The following is a 7,170-nucleotide window of genomic DNA, read 5'->3' as shown; positions in this document are numbered from 1 at the left end:
TTCCTTTTTGCTGGATAATCTTACGATTTAATTGAACCCAGCCACAACGAAAATAAAGTTTATTCTATTCTTTTCACCAAAGTGGTGCTGGAGCCCATTCTTTATCTCATTTTATTTTTGGTTTTCCGAAGCCAGAGAGCCATTTCAGCGTTACGTCATACTGTCTCTTTAAACATGTCTTTCAGTAAATATCTGCTTTATCCTGTATTTTATGAAGGATGTCACGACAAGAAGACAGTTTCATTCAGAATCAGAATATCCTTTATTGTCATTGTCACAAGTATAACAAAATTGAGGGAAAAAAGCAATCTGGTCAGTGCTTGAGCAAAAAATAATTTATGTAAAATAGAAAAATAGAAGCAGTTGTAAAAAAATATGAAACAAAAACACATTTACGCATTTTTATACTGACTGCAGATTCCCATTATTGCATCTTCCTTTACATTCTGACTGTGTTCAGTTTAGCTATTGCTGTAGGGCGACAATTGTTTTTTAATCTGCTTGTCAATTCCTTGGTGGACATTTTAATTTTCCCAAATTGTTGCAGCCTGGATCATTGCTTAAACTTAGTTATATAAAAAAAAAACTTTATAATTAACTCTAAATATGATTTTTGTTGCCTGACCATTTCCAGAATAAATGATGTCAGTGACTTTGTTTCTTGAATCTCTTTAGATTAGGGGATTATGTGTTGCCCCTTTTGATATCTTCAGCCTACTTCGTGTTGTCAAGCAGATCCTATTTGAGTGGTATCTTTGTTGGATAGCCTGGGTGTGGCTAGTGAAATTTAACCAAAGAACTATAGTTATTCAAAGTTATTATGATTTAACAGGGAGGGGGGAGATTACTTTTTCACATAGGGTCAGGATGGTTTGGTTAGCTTATTTCCTTAAATAAATGAAATCATTATTTAAAACCTTCTTTTGTGTTTTTCCTAAGGTCTGATATTACAGTTAGTTTGATGATCTGAAACATGTATGTGTGAGAAAAAAGCAAGAACAGAAGAAATGTGTCAGGGGTAAATACGTTTTTCAAAGTGTGGCATGTATTTGAAACTTTATGGTTTATTTTGACCCTGTGTGGATTTAAGAAAATTCAAAATAAATTCAAACTTGCACAACAAAGTTTTTAGTTTAACTGAAGTTGTCATATAATTATTACAGCACTGGGAAATAATGGTTCAATTAGATAATCAAAAGATGATGGCACTGTAATAAGAGCCTCATACCAAGGACATCATTAAGGTTGTCAGCCTTGAAACCTAATTTATTTAAAAAAGAAGCTGATTAATCATTCCTAAAGCTGGAATAAAATATGAACAGTTAAAGGTAGTGAGTTGAAGGAGATCTGCCATGAATGGCTCTTATAAATGTAAAATTGCAAGCCTGAAATACTTTAATTTTATGTGCTGCATCAGGAAAATGTGAGACGTAAATGGTCAAAGTTTCACACTTTTACATTATTTAATTTTAAGACAGGACAATAAAACCAAAATACTTAATATCTATAAAGTATCAAGTAGCCCTTTTCTCTTCCAAGATTACAATATGAATCACAGGTGGCAATCAGCAGGAGCAACTGGATTTTGCTTCAGAGTTGGTTTGGAAATTAAACTCTGTGATTCATCAGCAGGCAACGGCTGCAGTGATAAGGTGTTAAAAGGAGAAACACATCACATTTCTTCACAGTGGGTCCATTGTGTTGTCACAGCAGGGAAGCCTCCAGCCTGGACGGGCAGACTGAAACTAAAGTTTGAATAAAGACAGGAGCCAGGGAGGAGGTGCAGACAAAGAGAGTGAATCCCAAACACCGTCTCTCACTTCTTGGTCTGTGTGTGTGTATGTGTGTGTGCAAGGTAGGGTAGTTCACGTCTGTCAACTTTCTCATATTATTATATGTGTGTGTGTCCTACCAGGCAAATTTCACTGACAGCCATGGCAACTAGACATGAAACCTGAATTATTCAGTGAGCGTGTCTAAAACTTACAGTCGAGCAAACACACACCAAGGGTGTGCTCCCATATGCACAGCTTTTCATCCACATTTCTACCAACAATACTCATTAAACACATTGTAATGCAATCAAACTCTCTGTGTCTTCTGGAACCTTTTCAGGGGCATATTAGAGAGAAAGACAACCCCCTGCAGAGGAAGGGCAGTATGATGTTGGCATGCAATATTAAAACTCATTTTCTCAGTCAAAATAAGAAAGAAGGAGATATGGGTTCATGTGTTTTTGGTCTTTTTTCCAGCCTGAAAATCTTAAAATAAAAAATACAGTAAACAACACCATTAGAGCAGATAATACAATAAATATGTACAATCCTTCATTAAAAGCATTTCTTTTTAGTTTGCTATTGTAAGAAGGTTGGCATTTTAAGTCATGTTTCCAATGCTTACCTGAACTGTCACAAAGCAATGCGATGCAGTGCATTGCTTTGTGACAGTTGATCTGCAATAAATGGTGTAATAATTAATAGGAAATATTAATAATAGGAATAATTAAAAAAAATAATAATTGGGTGTTCCATTGTTCAGTGGTAAAACTTCCTGTTCTCTCTGCCCTTTTTCCTGTTTAGCTAATAATAAATAATGGCCACCACTGCCACAAAACCTAACCCAGTTAACAAGCTGTTAACAAGCTGAAATATTAATGGATCTCAATATATTAGTGATCTAACTAACAAAAACACAGTTGCTAAGAAAACACCAAATTATGTTAACTAAATCATAAACCTTCCTGAGAAAGGTTCCATCTATAAACACAGGACATTAAAACAATTTAAAAAGATAGAAAAGGTTTCAGTGTCCATCCAAACACCATCATCAGTTGCAATAAGTGCAAAGTGGAGATGTTTGCGCATTCTAAGCATACGTGTTGGGGAGGGGTCTGTTCGGCCCACATCTGTTGCATGAGAGGAAAAGCAACATTATTTGTCCTGGTTCACTATTTGAAACATGAGAGACAATGAGATCTGCTGCAGATAAAAGTTGCCTAGATTGATCTGAAAAGTCAGCTTTTCCAAAGTAACTCATTGGCTTTGCCTGTATTTGTATGTGACAAAATAAAGCTGCTTATAGCAACAGACTCCGCTCTGCTGTCTGAGTTTATTCACACGGTTTACCATTGGAGTTTTCTGCACTTGACTTTTTACGCTTTAACTTCTTTTCAATGTTTTGTGGCACTAGTGGCCTTTAATTATTTTTGTTTCAAAGTAGACTGACATGCAGCAGAAGTCCCTGGGTTAGGTCTTCCTGGGTCAGCTGCTCTGAGGACTGAGGCCTCTGTATTTGGGTTGTGCGCTCTACCGCTACGCCATGTGCCACACCCCCTGTGCTGTAACTTCTGAGTTTTTTCAGCAAGAGTTCAAAAATCTTCACATAAGACATGTGACACCAAATAGGTTATCTCACTTTGAACACACACTGGATTCATTATGCTGGAATCCTCTGAGATTCCTGAACTTCAACCATAGATAGTTCTATCCGAAGCTCTGATACACAGGGAGCAGAACATAATAAATAAGCAGGAAACAACTAAACCAAAAAGAATGAACCAATATTGTAAGACCTTTAGAACATAGTTAACAACAGGGAGATGATTTCAACAGAGACACAAAATAAAACCAAAAGCCAAACACCTAAGGAATGTAACATACTGGTTTTAACGTACGATTGCTGGAGGCTGTTCGCAGGAACATGGGCTCTGGACCAGGTACGACTAGTGTAGGTTATATAATAGAAAATATTAGTATCAATATTAGTACCATACCTCCCCTCCTCCTCCTGGCTGCATCATTGTTGCTATCAGTCTGGAAATGGTAGCGATGGTTTGAAAGTCGATCATGGTGGTGGTGTGATGATTTGGGGTTTCTTAGCTTCTCCACGACCTGGATGACTTGCTGTAAGTGATGGAAAAATAAACCCTTCTCTATAGCAGAAAACACCAAAAAAAGAATGTCCTGCCATCAGTTTGTGTTCTTAAACTCAAGGGTGCTTGGGTTTAGAGCTGAAACAAATAATCTGATTAGATGTGATTAATCGATTATTAAAATAATCGTCAACTAATTTAGTAATCGAATAATAATTAACTGGAGTATAGAGACTCTAAACCATGCCATTTGCTGAAAAAACAACCTACTCAGAACAGTAATCAGGCCAATATTGTACGAAAACTATATATATTTTGTATTAAGATGAAAAAACTTCTTTGTCTATGAATATGCTCTATCCAGAACTACTAGTAGCATAGCTTCACCTTCACCCGGTTCAAGTTCTGTAAAACATCTCCTATTAAGCACATTGTCTTATCCAATTAATAATCAATTAATCAAAAAAATAGTGGACAGATTAATCGATTGACAAAATAATCGTTAGTTGCAGCACCTACTTGGGTTAGTCTAGTTGAAGTTTAGACTTGAATTTGACTGCGATCTTAAACAGGTCATTTGTGATTGAAAACCTTTCAATGTTGCTGAATTAAAACATTTCTGCAAAGAAGAGTGGGGCAAAATTAATTCACAGTGATGTAAAAAACTCATTGCTGGTTATTGGAAACACTAGATGGCACTACCACTTAATAGGTTTGGTGGGTAATAACCTTTTCATATAGACCCAGGAAGGTTTTTGACCCAAACAATTTAAAGGCAGTTTTTTTCTATTTACTCAGGTTGTCTTTGTCTATTTTAACATTTTGTTTGAATGAACTGAAAAGTTTAAGTGTGACAGAAAAGGTTAAACTGAAGAAAATTGTAAGGTGGCAATGGCTTTTCCACAGCACTGTTATTATATAATGTATTAGAGCCTGTATGTCTAATTATGACTAACTGTGAAGAAAACCCAGAATAAACTCTTGCTGTTTCCTGTTAATCATTCCCCACTAAAAGAAAAACTCAAATGTATTATTTAAAGTCTAAAATTAAATAATGGGTGCGTGGATTTTAATGTTCTCACCACCAGAGTGAGCTAGTGATCAGCCTGTGTTTTCATGCTTGCAGCGTGGGAAACAATGTGGTAGAGTTGCCCCAGTGTGTTCCTGGCAGACCCGTCCTCTCTGTAAATCTCCATTAAAATAAGATGCTTTCTCCTGTATGCGTTATACCATCCATGCATGGGTGTTCTGCTGCTGTTTGCACCTTGGTTACTTACTTTGATTTATGTGTACTTAACGATGATTTATATGTGTGCATGTAGGCTAAACACTGCATCTGAAACTGGTTCATCCACATTCCTAACTGTTGCCCAAACCTGAAACATCAAGCATCAAAGATAGGGTAGTGTTGCTCTGCTGCCACTAGATGGCGGTGTGTTATTAAACGTGTGCCTCACATTTACCGTGAGAACCAGAAATAAAAAAAAAACCATGTCATTCAGAACATTTTGGAGCTACTGCAAGAGAAATTGGCTCAGCACAAATATAAATGAATAAAAAGGCTGCAATGAAAGTAAATCGTAATTCATCTGCATTGTCCTTGAATGGGTATTCTTGAGGGAAAGCTATAATCAGCTCTCAGACTGGACGCCCACATGAGTGCTTTTCTCCAAAACAACTCTGACAATAATCCTGCACTGTTGTGGAAACAGATCCAAAACCGCAGTAAAAACTGTCAGCCTAAATATCAGCACCGCTGAGAGGAATCTGATCAAGTTTTTATTGCTACTGTTGACTGAGTCCAGTCACTGGATATATTGTTGTGTGTGTGTGTATAGAGAGGGCAGTGTGTGGAGGAGACAGTGAATATGTCTGTCTTTTTTTTACACAATGTGTCTTTGTGAGTCCTTGGTGTTGCGTTGGAGAGAAAAATTTGGCCGTTTGCTGGACAGAGGGAAAAAGAGGGAGAAGGGAAAGAAAGATGAGTGGATGGGATTTTTTTTTTTCCTCTCTCATACATCTGCTCTGCTCTGTTTTTTTCATGTTACATCTTGTTCTCCTTCTCTGGAACTTTATCACCTCTGCCGACTTTCGTCCTACAACCCTGACAAGTCACTATAACTTGAACAGAAAGCCAAATGTTGACTTGCACTCATTAAAAGTTTATGTGATAGACCAACAGAAAGTAGTGAATCGGCGACATGCATTTGTATGAACCACGTTTTGCATCAGTTACAGCTGCAGGTATTCTGGGGTATGTCTCTACCAGCTATGGACATAGAAACTAAAGTTGTTGCCCATTCTTCTTTACAACAAAACTGAAACTCAGTCAAATTGGAAGTAGAGCATCTACTGTATATGAACATCAATGTTCCAGTCTTGCCACAGACCCTCGACTGGTGACTGGGAGCTGGTGCCTATCTCCAGGAGTCTACAGGCGAGAGGCAGGGTACACCCTGGACAGGTCGCCAGTTCATCACAGGGCAACACAGAGATACACAGGACAAACCACCATGCACACACTCATTCATACCTAAGGGCAATTTAGACAGAGACCAATTAGCCTAAAAGTAATGTTTTTGGACTGTGGGAAGAATCCGGAGAATCCACGCATGCACGGGGAGAACATGCAAACTCCATGCAGAAAGATCCCTGGCCAGGAGTCGAACCCAAAATGACAAGATATTTCATATAATAGATATTTATCAAAAAGTATAAGTTGTCAAAGGGTCGTGTAACATTTGCAGCTTCCAAATGGGTTTTATTTAGCTGGACTGAGGACAAAAAAGGCTCTTTTAATTGTAAGGATGCAGAACCCCAGTCTAAATAATTGTAGCTGTGTCTTTATGTTTCGTGTTGTTGAATCTCTACCTCAGTCTGATGTATTTTGCAGGTTTCCTTCCAGGATTGCCCTGTATTTTGCTTTATGCCAAGGGTTTTTCTTGGTCTAACCTTCTTCCACATTTTCTGTGTTCCCTATATGACTTGTGCCAAACTATGAACAGGACTCTTTATGGCTTTCTTCCAACAATGGCTTCCTCTTGCCAGATTTGTCCAGATTTGTGAAACTCCCTACTAATAGTTGTCTGGTCAAAAGAGCTGTCGATCTCTACCTCTGACCTCTTGGCTGCTTCTCTGATTAATGCTCTCCTAGCCTGGCCTGTCAGTGTAGGGAGTTGACCATTTCTTGGTGGATTTGACATTCACCATTTTCTGTTGATAAATTCAACCGTGCTTGGTGAGATGTTAAAGCTTAGGGTATTGTTTTATAACCTAACCCTGCTTTAAACTTCTCAACA

The sequence above is a fragment of the Girardinichthys multiradiatus genome, chromosome 14 (assembly GCF_021462225.1).
Source record: "Girardinichthys multiradiatus isolate DD_20200921_A chromosome 14, DD_fGirMul_XY1, whole genome shotgun sequence".
NCBI classification, from domain to species: Eukaryota; Metazoa; Chordata; class Actinopteri; order Cyprinodontiformes; family Goodeidae; genus Girardinichthys; species Girardinichthys multiradiatus.
The sequence above is the reverse complement of the archived record's forward strand: the minus strand, read 5'-3'. Positions refer to the sequence as shown.